Genomic DNA, 20,557 nt, shown 5'->3' with positions numbered 1-20,557 from the left:
TCCTGGATATCCGTAAAATGTCCAGGAGCGAGGCCCCTGCGCACTCCTCTGCGGAGGACCGGCTAGCCTCTGTTGGGAGGAATGAGCCCTTTCCCCGGCGGGAACATATGGACTGAGCAGCCCCCGGCTGCTGTTATAAGTTGAGTTATACTGGTTGCGTTATTACATTATGTTTACTTTAATTTTCTAGAGACACGTGTCCCTGCGGACTGGCAGCAGACAGACTCTCTGCATTGTATATAGTTTGCATCTCTTTAGGTGCTCCATATTGGTTTTATGTGAAACCGTGCCTTTCTTCTACCTCAAGGCCTCAGAAGAAAAACCTGTCAGGGTGGCTCACTGGGAGGCACAATTCGGGATCTTCATGCCCTGCAGCCACCCCAGGGCCCACGTTGGGGGTTTAGGACAGGTCCCTCGCACTTGTGAACTGACTTTGCGTCGTTGCACTTTAACCTGTCTGTTTGCCAAAATGTCTCTGAAAAATGCTAGCACTTTTATAATTTTATACTTTTGTACTTTTATACTGTATAGCCTGTTATGCAACGTTTAAGAAATGTGCCTCCCATAAAGGGAAAATAGTTTTGTTATTATAAAAAGAAAATTTCCTGGGTGTTACTTCTTTTGCAGTCCGCGGACATGCTGTGTTTTACCAGGGGGGAATGTGGCGCCCCTGAGGGTTCGACCGCCACAGGAATGCTGCACTTCTCTAATGGAGTGTGGTGTTCCTCCTCTGAGGTAAGGCCAGTGTGATAGTTGTGACCCAGCCCTTGCATCCAACACCACATTTCTCCACCAGAGTGAGCTATTATGCACTAGGTGCTGCTCCCCTGGTTACAGGGAGACTGGGGAACACAAAGTGGTGGGAACCAGTTAGTGGGTGTGGGTGGAGGAACAACAGGTTGGTTACACTTCAAATCTAATATTTAATGGAAAGCCATCTTGGTTCTGGGTTCTTGACTGTTTCCTGACAGTACTCGGCTGTACTATGACTGTACCCTGACTGGTGTCAGAACGTGATCTTCTACCCTGAAAGTGGATCCTGTGTGGGCCTGCAGGGGATGGAGACACGGCCCTAGTCCCTAGGCCTTGGGATGATGGGCAGGCGGGAGATAAGGAATATCTCAGCCCGGTCGAGGACCATGAGCAAGAAGGCCCGGGAGCTCTAGAGTGTGGCTCCACAGCAAATGGGTCCCGGGGAGGATGCAGACGGAGCGGAGTACGCCACCTGTCCTCGCCTACCTGATCTATTCAGAGGGATTCCGGCTGCAAGAGGGGTACCGGCCCCCGACCCCCGACCTTGCACTCCATGTCCTGGTTGGGAAAGCCCGGTAGGCCCTGAGGATTCCACCAGGCATCGGATGGAGAGGAATTGCCACCCGTGCCCTAGTCCTGAGAGGAGCTCAGAGGGAGACCCGGCCTATCCACACACGCACAGACGGGAAAGGGTGAAGTCTGTAGTGCAGGAAGACTCCGGCGTAGGGTCACTACTGAATGCTGGACTTCCTCGGAGGTAGTCAGACCCCCGTCCCTGGTAACCGCAGGACTCCGCGGGGAGCAGGGAGTCGCCTTCCCGCTAACATCTCTGAGTGAGTAAAGCCTTGGAAGTTCACCCCTATGGCCTCCGGACTGTTCATTGTGCGCCAAACCATGCGACGCGGTGCCCGTAATCCTCGCATTACTACCCCCCATCCTCCTGTCCTTCTGCCCTGAGGCCGCGCTCCGCCTGTGGGGAGCAGTGAGAACTTTGGCCACCATGACACCGGGCCTCAGCGGACTGTAGCGGCGCTGGTGACTCTTCACCAGGCACCACAGGTGGCGTAGTCGTAAAAATCAGCCACTCAACCCGGACAAGCCCACACCATCTCTTTCTAATGTGACGGCCCTGAGCACAGGTCGGGCCCGGGCCACGGCTGCATCCCATCTCTCCATCACAGGGCCCGACACTGAGTCCCCCAACACCCAGGGTATAACACGGGCTTGCAACGGACTGAGGCGTCACACTTCTTTCTCCAAGGTTGATGGACCCTATAGTTGACTTCGCCAAGCTTTTCAACTTCACAGGGGCCCTGCCACTTGGCCAGGAACTTGCTCTCCACCGTAGGTACCAGCACTAGTACCCGATCTCCTGGGTTGAAGTGTCTTATCCTCGCTGATCTATTTTACACACTCAACTGTGCCTCTTTTGCTTTGAGGAGGTATTCTTTCACAATAGGCATCACCTCTACAATCCTCTCTTACATCTGGGCCACATGTTCGATCACACTCCTGTAGGGTGTAGACTCCGCCTCCCAGGTCTCCTTTGCTACATCCAGGAGTCCGCGGTGGTGTCGGCCATATAATAGCTCAAATGGGGAAAACTCCATAGATGCCTGTGGGACTTCTCTGATGGAGAATAGAGGGTACAGCAGTAGATAGTCCCAGTCCCGGCCGTCTTACTCCACGACCTTCTTTAACATGGCCTTCAAGGTTTTATTAAACCTCGCCACTAAGCCATCTGTCTGGGGGTGGTAGACTGAGGTCCTGAGTTGTGTGATCTGCAGGGTTTTGCACTACTCCCTCTTCACCCGTGACATAAATGGGGTCCCTTGGTCCGTTAGGATCTCCTTAGGCAACCCCGTTCTAGAGAATATATGGACCAACTCCTGGGCTACACATTTGGCAGAGGAGTTACGTAGTGGCACGGCCTCCGGATACCGTGTAGCATAGTCCAGTACCACCAAGATATACAGATGTCCTCTGGCGGACTTGACCAGGGGTCCCACTAGATCCATGGCTATGCGATCAAATGGCACCTTAATGATTGGCAATGGCACTAAGGGGCTATGGAAGTGGGCCACCGGGGACGTCAACTGGAAGGTGGAACATGACCTACAAAAATTTACAATTTCTCGGTGACAACCGGGCCAATAAAACCTCTGGAGGATCCTTTCCTGGGTTTTCTCTACCCCAAAGATGACCACCCAACACATGTGTATGGGCCATATCTAACAACCTGCGCCTATAGGGCCCTGGCACCAGTAACTGCTCAATTACCTCCCCTCTAAGCTTGGTTACCAAATATAGTATCTCAACATTGACAGCAAAGTATGGATATTGGGTGTCATCCCCCGGCTATTGAGCAACACCATTCAAGACAGTGACATTATCAAATGACCCTATTAAAGTCAAGCCTCTGAGCTGGGTGGTTCCAAAGTTTCCCCCGGACACCTCCAGCTCAGGGATGTTGGCCTCCGGGGATGAAGCCTCATCATCATGAAGCGCCCCGTGGGGCCATGGGGTACTCGGTAGCCGAGCCGGTCATTTTGGGGTAGTCACTGTGACAGTGACCCAGTCCGTGGCCCAGGGTGGTCAATAAGAAGGGTCAATTGCGGGAATAATGTTTTGTGACGCCACCCGTGGTATGCGGCTATAGGTGGCTGCCGCTGCTGTTCAGATCCACTGGGGCTATTGGTGATGCAGCAAAGGTAGTTCTGCTCTCCACGGGTAGAGCGAAGCCTCAGGGCAGTTAAAGAGATGTATTTAGATGTTGTTGGTGTAGTGCAAGTCAGGTGACACAGCAATTAAGTAAAGGACACACTGGGGTGCAGTCTTAAAGTGTTTACTCACAGTTCTTATGATGTTCCAGTTTACAACTGCCAGCAGGTTATAAAAGCCCACCTAGTCCTGTGTCCTCCGGGAAAGTGTTCCAGCCAACTCTCAGATAACTTGGGTGCACTTGAACTGGACCCCCTTCTTGTGTACCTTCCCGGGTCATCTCTCTGCGCTGGCTCTTGCCCTCCTGCCCTGCGCCTCACAAACAGTGTACCGAGCCAGTGGCCGCAGGCCTTGTCGGGCGACGTACTCTTTGTCCCCTTAGTCCTACATGGCTACTTTTTCAGCGAATATATGTGGTTTTTGGCTACGGCACTTAAAGATACCGCAACCTCTGGTTTGTTAGCTGAGTCTTGTAGTCCTCCACTAGTCTGGGATCGGTCTTCTCTCTCCTACTGGGCCCCTCTGATTGGGCCCTCACTCCATCTGGACCCTACTCCTCCACGGTCCTCACTCACTGGCCTCTTCTACATGTTTCTACCTGTCTTTTATACTGTTTGTCATGTGACCCACGTCACCAACTGTCACTCTAAGTGGTCCCCTCTACCTTCAGTCCTTCCTTCAGTGCTCCCCTAAACTACTTCCTCCACCCACCTCCTCTACATATTTCCATCCTCCAGGCAGGGACCGGGTCTGTGCTCTCCCTCAGGAGCAAGCTGGACCTTCTGTGACGCTCACAGCCCTCCCTGGGAGATGGGGAACTCGGAGCCGGATCAGATGTTAGGAGAGCAGTCGTGGCCTGGACCCGCTCCGTGCCCAGGGCCGTCACATGAAACTAATGGGCTTACAGGGTTGAGTGGTTCTTATCAACTACGCCACCTGTGGTACCTGGTGAAGGCCACCAGCGCTGCTGCAGTCCTCTGAGGCGTGATGTTGTGGCAGCCATAGTTGACACTGCTCCCCACAGGCGGAGTAGGGCCTCAGGGCAGAGACGAGGATGGAGGGAGTTGTAGTGTAGGAGGTCTGGTGCTACGTGATGTGGTGCAGTGCAGAAATAAAGAGTCCTGGAGGCCATAGGGGTTGACTCTATGTTAGGGGAGCAGTCGTGGCCTGGAGCCGCTCCGTGCCCAGGGCCGTCACATGAAAGTAATGGGCTTACAGGGTTGAGTGGTTCTTATCGACTACGCCACCTGTGGTACCTGGTGAAGGCCACCAGCGCTGCTGCAGTCCTCTGAGGCGTGATGTTGTTGCAGCCATAGTTGATACTACTCCCCACAGGTGGAGCAGGGCCTCAGGGCAGAGACGAGGAAGGAGGGAGTTGTAGTGTAGGAGGTCTGGTGCTACGTGATGTGGTGCAGTGCAGAAATAAAGAGTCCGGAGGCCATAGGGGTTGACTTCCAGGGTTTTTACTCACGGTGGAGAGTGCAGCTGAAAGGGCTTCTCGCTGCTCCTCGCGAAGTTCTGCGGTCACCAGAGACGGGGGTCCGACAACCTCCGAGTAATTCAAGCGTTCAATCAGGACCCCGCACCAGAGTGTTCCTAGACTTCAGACCGAGTCCTTTCCTGTCTGTGTGTGTAGATAGGCCGGGTCTCCCTCTGGACTACGCTCAGAAAAAGGGTACGGGTGGCAGCTCCGCTCCTTCCTCTGGGCCTGCCGGGCTTTCCTGACTAGGACATAGAGTAGCAAAGTCAGGTGTCGGGGGCCGGTACCCCTCTTGCAGCCGGAATCCCTCTGACTAGGCCAGAATAGCGAGGACAGGTGGCGTATACCGCTCGGTCTGCATCCCCCTGGGATCCTTTTGTGGTGGAGCTACACTCCTAAGCTCCAGGCCTTCTTGGGTATGGTCCTTGACCGGGTTGAGACATCCGTTAACTCCAACCTGCCCCTCGACCCAAGGCCAGGGTACGAGGGCCGTGTCTCCTTCCGCTGCAGGTTCACACAGAAGCCACGTTCAGGGATGGAGATCACAATCCAAAGACCATGAGCCCAAAATGGCTGTTTATTAAATATGAAATATTAAGTGTAACTAAATGTGCGTCCTCCACCCTCACCCACTAAATGGTTCCCCCTCTCTCTTGGTTCCCCAATTTCCCATTTTCCCAGTAGGGGCAGCACAGTAGTGCCTACTAGACCCCTCTGGTGGGAGAAGTGTGGTGTTGGATGTGGAGGTGGGGTCCTGACCATTGCGCTGTTCTTACCACGAAGGAGGAACACCACACCCCATTGAAGAGGTGCAGCATCCCTGTGGCGGTCGAACCCTCAGGGGCGCCACACTTCCCTAATGGAGTAGTGTGGTGTTGGATCTGAGTGGGTGGGTCCCAGGTAGTGCTTCTTCCTTACCTGAGAGTGGGGTACCACACCTCTGGCTGAGATGCAGTGCCTCGGTGGCAACTGGACCCGCAGGGGCGCCACAATCATCCCCAACAAGCACACGAAAATGAAACGCGGCGGCGGCCTGTGATGCGGTTTCTTCAGGAGCGCCTGGCTTCCTCCCTTCCTCCCACAAGTCCCAAAACAAGTCCCGCCCTATTATAACAGGGTGCAACAGGTCCTTGAGTACACCCACCTCATGGGACTCGGTGCCACAGTTTGTGTCTATGACCACTCGGGCCACGGGGTAGTCCTTGGCGTACCCATGGATACATCGGACGCCGACCTTTTTCCCCAGAACCAGTTGATGAGGAACTGTGGCCCGCAGTAGGGTTACCAGACTCCCCGAGTCTAACAGAGCAGTCACTTGTACTCCATTCAATGATACGGAGCACGCCTGAGGTCCTTCTCCTGGTTGAGGAACAGCACTGCAGGCAGAATATGCAAAGTACGAGCAGCGCCGTCCTGTGCTGCTGTCCATTGGCTCGTTGGTCATGGGGCAATGGGCAGCTATGTGACCTGGGGTATGACATCTCCAACGCATTACGTTACGTTATGGGGTGGGACCTTGGGCAGCAACTCAGACCCCTCCTGAGCTCTTGGACGCCCCCCAGGTGTGGCTCTAGCTCCCCTCTTTTGGGTGTCTGCCCCCTTTTGGGAACCCCAGTATGGAGAGGCTACGACCCCTTGTTTCCCCAATGAACTCTCAACCGCCTGGTACCTTTCCACCAACCCCACCAAGTCATCGGCATTATGGGCAACCCAGGATTGCACCGACCTCGGAAGAGAGTGTATGAATCTGTCTATAATGACCCTCTCCACCATCTGTGCTGGGGAGGAAGATTCAGGTTGCAACCACTTTTGGACCAGATGTAGGAGGTCGAACATTTGGGACCGGGGAGGTTTGTCACTGCAATAGGGCCAGTAGTGCACCCATTGCGCCCTGACAGTCAAAGTTACTAACAAGCGTGCCAAAATCTCAGTTTTCAATTTGGCGTACTCTTTTGCATCCTGCAAGGACAGGCCATAATAGGCCTTCTGCTGGCGACCTGTTAAATCTGGCGCCAGTACCTCCGTCCACTTCTCCGGAGGCAATTTCTCCCACTCTGCCATCCTCTCAAAGACCATCAGGAAATCCTCGACGTCATCACCCTGGGTCATCCTTTGTAATGCTCTTCTTACCTTTTTCCTCACATGAGAGTCATCACCCGGAGTTGGGGGTGGGGTGGCTGTCTGGCCACGGTTCTGCTCTTCTAGGAGTTCCGTCTGTCTTTGCTGCTGTTGGATTTGCTTCATCAGAAGTCTATTTGTCTCCTTCTGCTGCAGTATGTTCTGCTGGCTGTGCAACTGCTCCCGATGCTGCTGCTGCATGTTCTGCTGGCTCTGCAGGTACTGCTGCATGCTTTGATCGTGCAGCCCCCAAGATGGAGACCCAACTTGGAGTCTCCACATTTCAAAAAATTGTTAGTAACATCAGCAGCAGCAACAGCAGGCACAGAAGCCACGACAAAGGTGTCACAGACTGCAATAACACGAGTTCAATGCAGCACACTAAAAACTACACCGTCATCTAGTCTGCACAGTCCACGACTGGGGTGCAAAAGTCATTGGATATCCATGACTTGTTCATCTTGATGAATGTTAGGCGGTCTACACTTTCAGGGGTAGCCGGATGCGCTTATCTGTCAGGACACCACCAGTAGCACTGAAGACATGTTCTGGGTGAACACTGGCTGCTGGGCATGACAAAATCTCCAAGGCGTCACAGTCGAGGTCAGGCCACTGTTCGCTTTTTGAAGACTAAAATGCAAAAGGCTCCAAATCTCCCCCGGATGGCATTGATATTGAGCTTGAGATACTCCTGTACCTGTACTGCTGGTGCACGGGCTGGTCTAAGAAATGTTTGAAACTACACACAGAAATTTCTTCTGCCAAATACACTGCTACTGCTAATGATTTTGCGTTGACGACTCGACATTCCCAGGGTTGGAAGCCTAGAACTGCGATGCACATGTAGCACCCTGAGGATTCGGCTGCTACAGGGGTATTACACCTCAATCCAGAGGTGTGGTATTCCACTCCCGGGTAAGGATGGAGTGTGGGACTGAGCTCAGTAGGCTGCATGCACTACATACATCCCATTTCCGCGGGACAGAACTACGGTACTCCCACCAGTATATGTGCAGGTACGACAGCGTCTGTCCCTGGCTGGAGTGGGAGGGGGGTGGAACATCCCAGTAGTGTAGGGGCAGATAGGGGGAGTAGTCTGGGTAAAGCTAGGAGCTCATTGGGTGCTAGTCACCTGGGCTCACACATAGAGGGAGTATATATGGTGGGCACCATCTTAGGACAGGGTCTTTTTAGCCTGAGGAGCAGAGCAGAAGAGTTCAGCCAGGAGGGCTGACAGGGAGCTGTGGCTCCGGCTGGGCCCAGCTCCAGAGCCAAGCCTGCAGAGGAGAGAGGAGAAAGAAGGACCCAGAGAGAAAGACAGAGGGAACCCCAAGAACCCAGAAACAGACCAGAAAGGGTGAAGGGTTGGCGGACACGGGTACCGGAACCCGAACTGGTGGAGGCCACTTATCCTCAGCCAGGAACCGGAGGTCGTGGTCAAGATTTGCCACGACCCTCACCAAATCCACCAGAAAGGCACACCAAGCATAGGGTCAGGGAGCCCAGAGGAGGTTTGACCACTAAGAGACCCGAGGGAGCCGGCCAAAGGTGGATCCCTGGTGGGAACGGCCAGAGACAGAGAGAGAGAAGGGAGCTCAGGACCACGCTTCAGAACTGCCTGGGGGTTAGCCGAGTCCAGGACCTGGTGGACGCAGCACGGCTCGGGTGGTCACTCAAGGCCAGAGTGACTGAGAGAACACTTGTGAGTAAAACCCCTGAAACTGCATCTCCTGACTCTGACTCTTCTTACTGACCGTCACAACCCCCATCATCTTCACCTGCTGCCCTGAGGCCATACCCCTCCCGTTGGGGGTTATACCATCATCGCTGCACCCATACCACCGGCCACAGCGGACTGTTCTGCAGCGGCGGCTGCAAAGCCGCACTCAACGGGTGGCGTAGTCGACATCCAAGTTAACATCTACTGCCATAGACTGCCACTTAGTTTGACACCCTGGGCACGGACCGGGTCACCGCCACAAGGACTACTACCCCCATCGAGATCCGGCTCCGGGTATCCCTTGCACATGGCCCAGGGGGTGCGTCAACTTTTGGCGTAGTCGGCAGGATTACGTGCCCGCAACCACCGGGTACTGCGTGCCTGAAGAAAAGTTCGCATTTACCTCAAAAAGAAGTCTCCCGCCGGTTCCGGAGGGTCCCCGCCATCGGACGCCATCTCGGATCGGTTCCCGCCATTTGCCCGTCATCTGCAGTCTTTTCCCGCCATCTGCAGTGTTTCCCGCCACTGGGAAGCGGTTCCCGCCATCTGAGAAGATTTCCCGCCCTGGCAGAGCGGACGCCATTATGGGCGTGCCAGAGGGTGGTAAGAGACGACCTCCCATCGTGGGCCAGGACCAAGAATGGCGCCAAAAACGAAGACCGCCCCCACCAGCAGAGACTGCAATGATTGAGATGTCCATCAGCGTGGGGGGTCTGCCCCTGGAACTGACAATCACCAAGTTGCCCGAGGACCGCCCTCAATGGGGGCGGAGACAGAACAAAAGAGAGAAGATGGGAGCAGCTTGGAGGAGTCTGGAGGAGCCGTACCCGGAGATGGAGGGAGAGGCAGGCAGCACCGACCCTGTGGTCAGGAGCCTGATGCAAGCAACCACCCCACAAGACCTGGTGGAGATCCTGGCACAGCTCCCCCGAGACTGGGAGCGTGCACAGACCGCGCTGGAGGGCCTCGCACGGAGGATGGCCCAAGTGCAGCGAGAAACGCTGATGGAGTGGAGCAGGGAGATGGCCCAGCAGGCTGGAACCCGCCAGCGAAGCACACCACCCGCAACGAGGAGCACGCCTGCCCCTGAAGAGGATGCAGAAGGGACGGAGGCCGGAGACGACGCCGCAGAGGGAGCTGAAGAGACGGAGGCAAGTAAAGGGGACGTTACTACCCCGAGCCCAGCCACCGTAAGCCTACCCCCCGCTCCCCGTCGCAGAGCCTGAAGTCCCACTGATCGTGCCCGTTGCCGCACCGCTACCGCTCCAGACTAGGCCCCAAGCAGGAGCCGCGACCACGCCCCCTGTGACGTCACGCGCCTCAACCCTGAGCGCGGCCAAGCAGGAGACGCCACCGGCCTGGTCGCAAGGCCGAGTGCCCCCGGGCGCCGCCGTCTTCACGGTGCCCTTTACCTTCAGGGTACCCCAAGCCTGGTCGCAAGGCCTAGTGATCCCGGGCGCCGCTGCCACCACCGCGCCCTCAACTTCCACTGTGCCGCACCTGGGTGAAGACTTGTTTGCCCAGCACACTTGCCCGGATGGGCAGCCCTTTGCGTGGCCACCGGAGTACCACCATCCCCGACTCCGGAAAGAAAGACCCCTGGATGAGCCCCTAATCCCGGCTCCGGCGCCCGTCAAGATGACCCCGCTCTCGTTAGAGGAGGCGCAGTTTGAGTGGGACCCCGCAGAAGGAGACCTCATCGGGTTCACTCAAGAGGACCCGGACGGGTCTGAAGAATACAGGGAGGAAGCATCAGGAGGACGCCGTTATTAGAGTACGGTATGAGAACTGTTATAAGTACTGCTGCTAGTTAAAATATAGTCCCCGTTGGGACCAGTGAACTGTTCCAGTGTGTCCCATCTCCCCACAGGCTGAGGACTGTGAGCAGCCATCCCTTTTCCCCACTGGCCGAGGACTGAGAGCGGCCATATCCCCTTGTATATAGTTGCGCTTCCTAAAGTGCCCCCTACCGGTTTTATAGGAAACTGTTTTTTATACCAGAGACTGTGGCACTTACCTGGTCACAATTTGCACAAGTGGCCAGAGGTCAAAAATGTTTTATATGAAAAGTTTTATTATGATGAAAGAGTTAATATTATTTTATGATGTGTCCGTAACATTTTAAAAGAGAAGTACCTCCCATAAAGGGATGATTGAAGGTTACTGTTTATATATTTTATATGTAGTGCACTTTAAAAAGCTTGTATGTTTTATGTTTTTGCTCTTTTACAGCCCGAGGACGTGCTGTGATTTACCAGGGGGGAATGTAGCACCCTGAGGATTCGGCTGCTACAGGGGTATTACACCTCAATCCAGAGGTGTGGTATTCCACTCCCGGGTAAGGATGGAGTGTGGGACTGAGCTCAGTAGGCTGCATGCACTACATACATCCCATTTCCGCGGGACAGAACTACGGTACTCCCACCAGTATATGTGCAGGTACGACAGCGTCTGTCCCTGGCTGGAGTGGGAGGGGGGTGGAACATCCCAGTAGTGTAGGGGCAGATAGGGGGAGTAGTCTGGGTAAAGCTAGGAGCTCATTGGGTGCTAGTCACCTGGGCTCACACATAGAGGGAGTATATATGGTGGGCACCATCTTAGGACAGGGTCTTTTTAGCCTGAGGAGCAGAGCAGAAGAGTTCAGCCAGGAGGGCTGACAGGGAGCTGTGGCTCCGGCTGGGCCCAGCTCCAGAGCCAAGCCTGCAGAGGAGAGAGGAGAAAGAAGGACCCAGAGAGAAAGACAGAGGGAACCCCAAGAACCCAGAAACAGACCAGAAAGGGTGAAGGGTTGGCGGACACGGGTACCGGAACCCGAACTGGTGGAGGCCACTTATCCTCAGCCAGGAACCGGAGGTCGTGGTCAAGATTTGCCACGACCCTCACCAAATCCACCAGAAAGGCACACCAAGCATAGGGTCAGGGAGCCCAGAGGAGGTTTGACCACTAAGAGACCCGAGGGAGCCGGCCAAAGGTGGATCCCTGGTGGGAACGGCCAGAGACAGAGAGAGAGAAGGGAGCTCAGGACCACGCTTCAGAACTGCCTGGGGGTTAGCCGAGTCCAGGACCTGGTGGACGCAGCACGACTCGGGTGGTCACTCAAGGCCAGAGTGACTGAGAGAACACTTGTGAGTAAAACCCCTGAAACTGCATCTCCTGACTCTGACTCTTCTTACTGACCGTCACAACCCCCATCATCTTCACCTGCTGCCCTGAGGCCATACCCCTCCCGTTGGGGGTTATACCATCATCGCTGCACCCATACCACCGGCCTCAGCGGACTGTTCTGCAGCGGCGGCTGCAAAGCCGCACTCAACGGGTGGCGTAGTCGACATCCAAGTTAACATCTACTGCCATAGACTGCCACTTAGTTTGACACCCTGGGCACGGACCGGGTCACTGCCACAAGGACTACTACCCCCATCGAGATCCGGCTCCGGGTATCCCTTGCACATGGCCCAGGGGGTGCGTCACACACTCTGTACCTCACTGCTGTATTGGGTTAAATCACTCTTAAAATTGTCTACAAGCGTGTTTCGATACTCCAGCATGTGAGCGTCCCTTTCCAGGGGAAGAAGCATCTGGCAACATTTACTCTTGTACCGTGGATCTAACAGAGTGGTAACCCAGTAGTCAGAACTATTTTTAATCCTAACAATACAAGCATCATGTTGCAGATAGTGCTGCAAGAAGGCCCTCATGTATCAGGTGTTTCCAAGAGGTCCAAGTCCATGGTGTGTTGGTGAGGGGGTAATACACAAGCTTGCTTCCTCTTTCCCCATCCATTAACCACGGACCACAGAGAGGGGATCATTACCCTCTACATCTTCTGACTATTGAGTGCCCATCACCTCTTCCTCCTGGTCCTCCTCCACTCCTGTTTGTCTGGTACCATGTGTCCCCCTTGGTTGCTGTAATCCACCCTCCCATGGTGTCCGACTGTGCGACAACAGTAAGGAACTTATAGATATTGTTATCCCTTCTGCATCCTCCTCTGCTTCCTCCTATTCCTCTGGGACCACCACCTCTTCCTGCAGACTATTCAAAATGTGCTTCAGCATGTAGATGACCGGAATAGTGATGCTGATGACAGCATCGACAGTGCTAACCATCGTAGTAGTCATTTCAAAACTGTTCAGAAGGGTACAAAGGTCCTTCATCTGTGCCCACTTTAAAAGAGTGATTTGCACCATGTCAATACTGCTTTGGCCCAGGCTATGTAAAATGAGATACTGCACTAGGGATCGTCGCTGCTGCCATAGTCACTGCAACAAATGCAGAGTGGAATTCCACTGTGTCGGCACATCACGTATCAACCAGTTAAACAGGTGGCCAAAAGACCTCTGTAGCAATGAAAGTCGATGACCCGTGGGGTGCGAACGGCGGAGATGAGCACACAGCGACCGTGGTTTCTGCAGCAGTGCATCCAGGCCAGGATAGTGGTGGAGAAATTGCTGTACCACCAGTTGAGGATGTGAGCCATGCAAGGCACTTGAGCTGTGTGAGTGCGATCTCGAAGACATATTAATTTAAACACTAACTGATTGCAGTGAGACCTAGCTGCGCAGTATAGAGATGGAGGGGATTCTCTCTGCACTGTTGGAACGCGTGTCTCATTAAGGAAGTGCTTGAGAGTGCAGGTGGAGGCCCTAAAGGAGATGGAGGAGGCAGAATCAGTGGAGGAAGTGTTAGATACAGAGGTTTGTCCTGCAAGCCTTGGGGATTCCAAGACTTGTGGAGCAGCCCATTCCCCACCTGCCCCCACAGCCACCAGAGTCACCCAGTGCCCATTCAGCGAAATGTAGCACCCCTGGCCTTTCTTGTTCATCCAGGTGTCAGTGATGAAATATGACACGCCCCCTGGGCCATGGGGTACTCGGTAGCCGGGCCGGTCGGTGCTGGGGATGTCACGGTGGCAGTGACCCGGTCCGTGACCCAGGGTGGTCAATGAAAGGAAAAGTAAAAGGGGAATAAAGTTTTTAGAGATGATGTTCGTGATGCCACCTGTGGTATGCGGCTATATGGGGCCACCGCTGTGGTGCAGATCCACTGGAGCAGATGATGACGCAGCAGAGTTGGTTCAGCTCTCCACAGGCAGAGCGAAGCTCCGGGGCAGTGTAGATGATTTGAAGAGTAGATATTGTCGGCTGGGACAGTGTCGTGCAGGGCTGAGGGTGCAGGTAATGAACAGACAACACATTAATGGCGGTTTCCTCTTAGCTTTACTTGCGGTTTGGCAGAGCAGACCGAGGCACGGGTACTAGCTGGTAGTGGAGGTCTGGAAGGCCTGGAAGCAAGTTGGGGATCCACCTCGCCAGGTGAAGTTGTAGGCCTTCCCTCTGCACTAATCTCTTTGGCCCTGCTGCTTGAAGCGATGCTGCGGCCCTCGTCCCTGAGTAAATCGTCTTTTTCCTCACCCGTATGGCAGGCAGATTGGGCCTTCCCCAAGTGTTGCTCCCACGTGGCGGTGCTGGGCCCTATGGTGCCCCACAACCACGGACTCCGGTGTCCGGTTCACTTGCGCTTGTCTCCTCGGAGTCGAGCTTGTACACAGCTCCCTTCCCCAGGTTCTTCCTCGTCATCCTCCTGTCTCCAACTCTCCTTCAACTAACTCTTATTAACCCCGCCTCCATGTCGTCTGCGACATGCTGGTGTAGCGCAGGTATAGCTCTCTTTGAGAAGTAATGGTGACTTGGCAACTAGTACTGGGGATCTGCGATGGCCATCAGCTTTCGGAAAATGTCTGTATCTACCAGGCAGAAAGGCAGCACTTCCGTGGCCAACAAATTGGAGATGGTGAAGTTCAAGCTCTTTGCTTAGGCATGTGTAGGAGGAAACAATCTTTAACGCGACCACAACTGCGGGACCAATGGCTGGCTGCTGTGCTCAGAGAGGGTGGAGTAGGATGAACACAACAAGCTGCTGGACTGTGAGAGAGGTGCAGGTGGAGATGTTATGGTGGATTGAGAAAGATATGGTGTGCCTGGTGTCTGAGATCAGTAAAAAAAAGCAGGAATGGGTATGTCAGGTCTGACAGACAGTCATTCGGGATATGGTTATAGAAGGTCGCTGCGTTTGGCCTTGTAAACATCTTCCTGATCCTTTCATTATCCCTCTCTTTCTAGGAGCCAGCAGTGATCTTCACCTTGCTTGGGGAATATACTTTTAAGACCCATTGGTGATCCTTAACTTCTGCTGCTAATTACCACACCCTTGCTGGATCATTAAATACACTCAGTTTCTCCAGAGAGTTGCTGGTGATAGAGTTTCCTCTTCTATTCAGGCCTGGAATTCTAGTAGTTGGATAGTATTTCCTTATAGTTCATTTGTGGATTGCAGCCGTGTTATCTCCGGCATCATGTTAAAGCTAAGTGTATTACCTTGTTTGTTTCCCTGGTTTGTACTTTAGTTTGCAGTGGGGCTGAATGGTGCTCACCCTTTCCCCTCTCTACCTAGGGCCTAGCATTAGGGTCAGCTAGGGCTAAGGTATCCTGCTTGGCAATAGGCGCGGAACCTATTTAGGGTTGATAGGGTAGTCAGGGTTTTGCTAGATCTGCTTAGGGGTCTCCACTCTCCCTTTCCCTAGTTGTAGGGCTCCCTTCCACTGTTCCCATCGTTATACGATGAGTTCTCCCAATACCTAGCGTGACAGCATGTCCACTTCCAGAACAGCTGACAGACTCTTACTCTCCCTGACTGTAGCAGGCAAACAAGTGGAGGTTCTGTGTCCGGAGACCTGTGGCACCCCAGGAGTCCGGTTGCCATAGTGGCATTGCCTCCCTCACAAGGGGTGATGCCATGCCTAGTAGCAAGGAGGGGTCCACCCCACACCATTACAGACCCACTGCCAAACCCGTCATGCTGAAGAATGTTGCAGGCAGCAGATCGCTCTCCACGACGTCTCCAGACTGTCACGTCTGTCACATGTGCTCAGTGTGAACCTGCTTTCATCTGTGAAGAGCTCAGGGTGCCAGTGGCGACTTTGCCAATACTGGTGTTCTGTGGCATTTCTTTGGAGGGCCACACAGCCCTCCATGTGCTCGCCAGAGGTAGCCTGACTAGCATTAGGTACCGAGATGAGATCCTCAGACCCCTTGTGAGACCATATGCTGGTGCGGTTGGCTCTGGGTTCCTCCTAATGCAGTGCAATGTCAGACCTCATGTTGCTGGAGCGTGTCAGCAGGTCCTGCAAGATGAAGGCATTGAAGCTATGGACTGGCCCGCCCGTTCCCAGACCTGAATCCGATTGAGCACATCTGGGACATCATGTCTCGCTCCATCCTCCAACGTCACGTTGCACCACAGACTGTCCAGGAGTTGGCGGATGCTTTAGTCCAGGTCTGGAAGGAGATCCTACAGAAGACCATCCGCAACCTCATCAGGAGCATGCCCAGGCGTTGTAGGGAGGTCATACAGGCATGCGGAGGCCACACACAATACGAAGCCTCATTTTGACTTGTTTTAGGGACATTACATCAAAGTTGGATCAGCCTGTAGTGTATTTTTCCACTTTAATTTTGCGGGTGACTCCAAATGCAGGCCTCCATTGGTTAATAAATTTGATTTCCATTGATGATTTTTGTGTGATTTTATTGTCAGCACATTCAACTTTGTACAGAACAAAGTATTCAATGAGAATATTTCATTCATTCAGATCTAGGGTGTGTTATTTGAGTATTCCCTTTATTTTTTTGAGCAGTGTATATATATATATATATATATATATATATATATATATATATATATATATATCATCCCATTCCGATGAAAGGCAGGTAGCTCAATCTCTTCCAGGTCATCCACTTCTTCTTCTAGGAAGCGCTTGAACCTTTCTGTGATGGCCCAGACCAAGGCCAGGAACTCCAACTTGAAGCTGCTATAGTTCTCTGGGTTCCTCTCGGTCGGGCGGAGCTTCCTGCTTGCATACACGATGACTTTCTCCTGGCCATTCTGCTTCTGACTTAGGACAGCTCCCAATCCTTCATTGCTGGCATCAGTATACAGCAGGAACGGTTGGCTGTAGTCAGGGTAGTCTAGGATCTCATCACCTGTCAGGATCTCCTTCATTTCTTGAAATGATTCAGCCTGTTCTTTACCCCAGTGGAACGGGGGATTTCTGCCCTTGGGGGACTGTCCTACCAGGAGGTCTTGCAGAGGCGCTGCTTTCTTAGTGTAATCTTGTACAAACCTCCGGTAGTATCCTATCAGTCCCAGGAACTGACCACCTCCTTGAGGGTCTTTGGCTCCGGCCATTTCTGGATGGCAGTAACCTTCTCCCGGTCTGGTGCTACTCCCTCTGGACTAACAATGTGCCCCAGGTACTGTACCTTTTTCTTGAGCAGGTGGCACTTTGAGGGCTTCAACTTCATCCCATACCCGGACAGTGACTCAAATACCCCCGCCAGGTGCTTCAAGTGGTCCTCATACGTTTTGGAGTACACAATCACGTCATCCAGGCATAGTAACACAGTCTCGAAGTTGCGGTGTCCCAGGCAGCACTCCATCAATCTCTGGAACGTTCCGGGGGCATTGCAGAGTCCAAACGGCATACTGTTGAACTCGCAGAGTCCCATCGGGGTGGTGAAGGCCGTCTTCTCCCAATCCTCCTCAGCCACAGATACTTGCCAGTACCCACTAGTGAGGTCAAGGGTGGAAAAGTAATTTGCAGACTTTAATGCAGCCAGGGATTCCTCAATACGGGAATGTGTAATGCGATTTACTTGTCTGTAAGGCAGCCAGGGATTCCTCAATACGGGAATGTGTAATGCGATTTACTTGTCTGTAATCTACACACATTCTCATGCTTCCATCCTTCTTCCTGACTAGAACTAGGGGAGCTGCCCAGGGACTACAACTATCCCTTACTACCCCTGCTTTCTTCATGTCATGCAACATCTCCTTGGCTTTGTGGTAGTGTGCTGGAGGTATAGGCCTGTACCGTTCCTTGATGGGGGGATGGTTGCCTGTGGGGATGTGATGTTGTACCCCCTTAATCCTCCCAAAGTCAAGTGGGTGTTTGCTGAATACCTGCGCGTATTCCTGAACCACCCGGTGTACTCCCTGTTTCTTGTGGGCAGGAGTGGTGTCTGTCCCAACGTGGAGCTGTTGACACCAATCCTCCACCTGTGTTGTAGGGCCATTATCCTCCACTTGGTCTGGGAGGTTAAGGACTCCGCCGTGTGAATAGAGTTATTACTTACAGTGTAAAGTTTGGCAACAGTGGCATAACGTGGTAATCTGACCTTGTCTTCCCCATAGTTGAGAAGACAGACGGGCACCCTCCCATTGCGTACATCTACTACCCCCCTGGCAGTTAAGAGTGTAGGTCTGTGTTCTGAGCTAAGGGGTTCTACTACCACCTGATAGCTCTGTCCTTTAAGACCTATTGCTGCTCTACACCAGATAAGCATTTCACTCATTGGGGGAATCACAATGGGTACGGGGTCTGTTACCCGCACATTACCAATCTCACCACCGGTTAGCTTTACTTGCTGCTGGTACATCAGGGCTCGAATCTCCCTCTGGAGTGCTCTCCTCTGCCCTGGTCTGGCAACGTCAGCGAGCTGTTGGAGTAAAAACACAACCTCCTCCAAACAGTTACCAACAATGTTAGTGCCTAGTACCACATTCAGTCAATTTTCCTCATTGACAGTCTTCACTACAATGAGTCCCTGGTCCTTTAACTCCACTCTCCCCACTTTTACTGCTACATTCTTAACCCCAAGTAGGTCAAGAGGGAGGCCGATAGAGGCATATACTGAAAAGTCTGGGTTTGGGGGTTGGAGACTGTCCATCGACCAGTATTTGCTATAGAGGATATCAGGTATGATTGTTACCTGGGATCCGGTGTCCAGCAGGGCAGGTATCGCAATGCCGTCCAGTATGATGGATAGGAAAGGTCTTCCTCCCACGAACCTGTGGTGCCAGTCTGAGGGGCCTGCTGAGTCTATTCCTGGGTGTTGGCCCTCGGACCCAGGGTTTGCTAGTTTAAAGGACACTGGTGCACTGTGTGACCTGCCTTCTGGCAGAGGTGGCAGACTAACTGCTGGTGAGGATGGCTCTGGTTGTTGGTCCTTCCTGGGGACGGCGTTGTTCTCCGGGGTGGCGACGTCCTCCTTCTCCTCCGGCTCATCCAGGGGTCATCCTCAGGGCAGTCGGCTAGCAGGATCTTTCCCTCCGTCTCTGGCTCCGTCCGTAGTTGCAGGGCACTCATTACAGTGGCCAGGTTTTTGGTCAGCTGGCGCACTTCTGAGCGCAGACAGTCCAGCTCAGTAGGGGGCGCTGCCTGCACTTTGGCTTCAGCAGCCAGCGAGGAAAAGGTGGGTGCTGCTGGCATTAGAGTGGCCCCACCCTGGTAACGCTGGATAGACGTATCTGCTGCCTCCAGGGGTTGCAGTCCCTTGATAGCCATGTCCTTAAGGGTGTCAAAGGTAGCATCTGGATGGTCCAAGGACCACCAACGCACAGTCCGGCTCTCTGCTTGGGACCTCAGCCCCCGGACAAATTGTTCTTTTAGCATTTTACTCTTATTGGTTATGCTAATTGGACTAACCTGTTTTAGAGCTCGCAGGGCCCCTTGTAAATGGCAGGCATAGTCCCGAACGCTGTCCTCCGGCTTCTGAGAGCATTGGTAGAACCTCATCCGGAGGTGTGCCTCAGTGCGGTCCTCAAAGGCAGTCTGTAACGTTTTGAAAATTGCGGGCACTGATTCCTGATCTGCGGCCGACCAGGTCTCTACTTCTCTCTCCGCAGCACCAGTCAATTGTCCCACAACTACTGCAGCTCTTTGTTTGCCCGTCATAGAATACATGTCCAGGATGCTGCATATTTTGCACTTGAATCCAGACAGGGTGTCTGGCTTGCCGCTGTACTGGGGGAGCCACTTTTCTCCAGGCATGTATGGTAAAGTCAATGGTACGATAGGGGCTACAGGCCCTGGTGATGGAGCAGCTGCCTCGGCCTGCGCGGCAGCGACCGCGGGTAGATTATCAGGGCTGTCGGCCTGGGCCGCGACGTCGGGCTGTTGCTGCAACATCTTGGCGCCCCCCTTGTGAACCGTGGCCTACCTTCCTTCTGTAGGCCGCAGCTCCGCAGGTGACGGTCTTCTGGTAGGACCTTGCGTCACTTATGTTCCACGTCAGAGCGTTCGCTGGGGCTTCCTGCCAGGACCTGATGCTGCGTCAGTGCATGGGGCGTGTCCTCGACTTCGCGCGCTTCCAGCGGTTACGCCCCTCTTCTTCCCGCGCGGCGACCGGAAAGATGGCGGCCAGTGGCGGGAAACTCCAGAAAATGGCGGGAAAAGCTTCACCACTGTGAGTTTTACAGTTTCTTAGGCACACAGTACCCGGTGGCAACGGGCACGCAATCCTGTTCGTGACGCCAGTTAGAGAGATGTGGCGCCCAGGGGATGGGGACTACTCGGCGCCCGGGCCTTAATGCCTCGTCTTGGGGGATGTCGTGGTGATCGGCTCCCGGGCCCGTACCCTGGGTCTCTCTTAAAAAGGGGAAAATAAAATGTCAAAGTTCGTGACGCCACCTGTGTAGTCTGGTAAGGATCACCAGCGCTGCGGCAGTCCACTGAGGCCGGTGTTACGGCAGCGTTGATGGTGTAGCTCCCCACAGGTGGAGCTAGGCCTCAGGGCAGTGATGTTTGACGAGGTGCACGATATGGCGGTGACCCAGCCGGGTCCAAGGAAGAACAGGACACACACACACACGGTTTGCTTCTGTACCTTTTACTGGTGGAAATGCAGGTCCGTCCGGAGCAC

This window comes from Phyllobates terribilis, unplaced genomic scaffold (genome assembly GCF_046119375.1).
Source record: "Phyllobates terribilis strain yellow unplaced genomic scaffold, ASM4611937v1 Scaffold_1__5_contigs__length_1240528914, whole genome shotgun sequence".
NCBI lineage: Eukaryota > Metazoa > Chordata > Amphibia > Anura > Dendrobatidae > Phyllobates > Phyllobates terribilis.
This window is presented reverse-complemented; position numbering follows the sequence as displayed.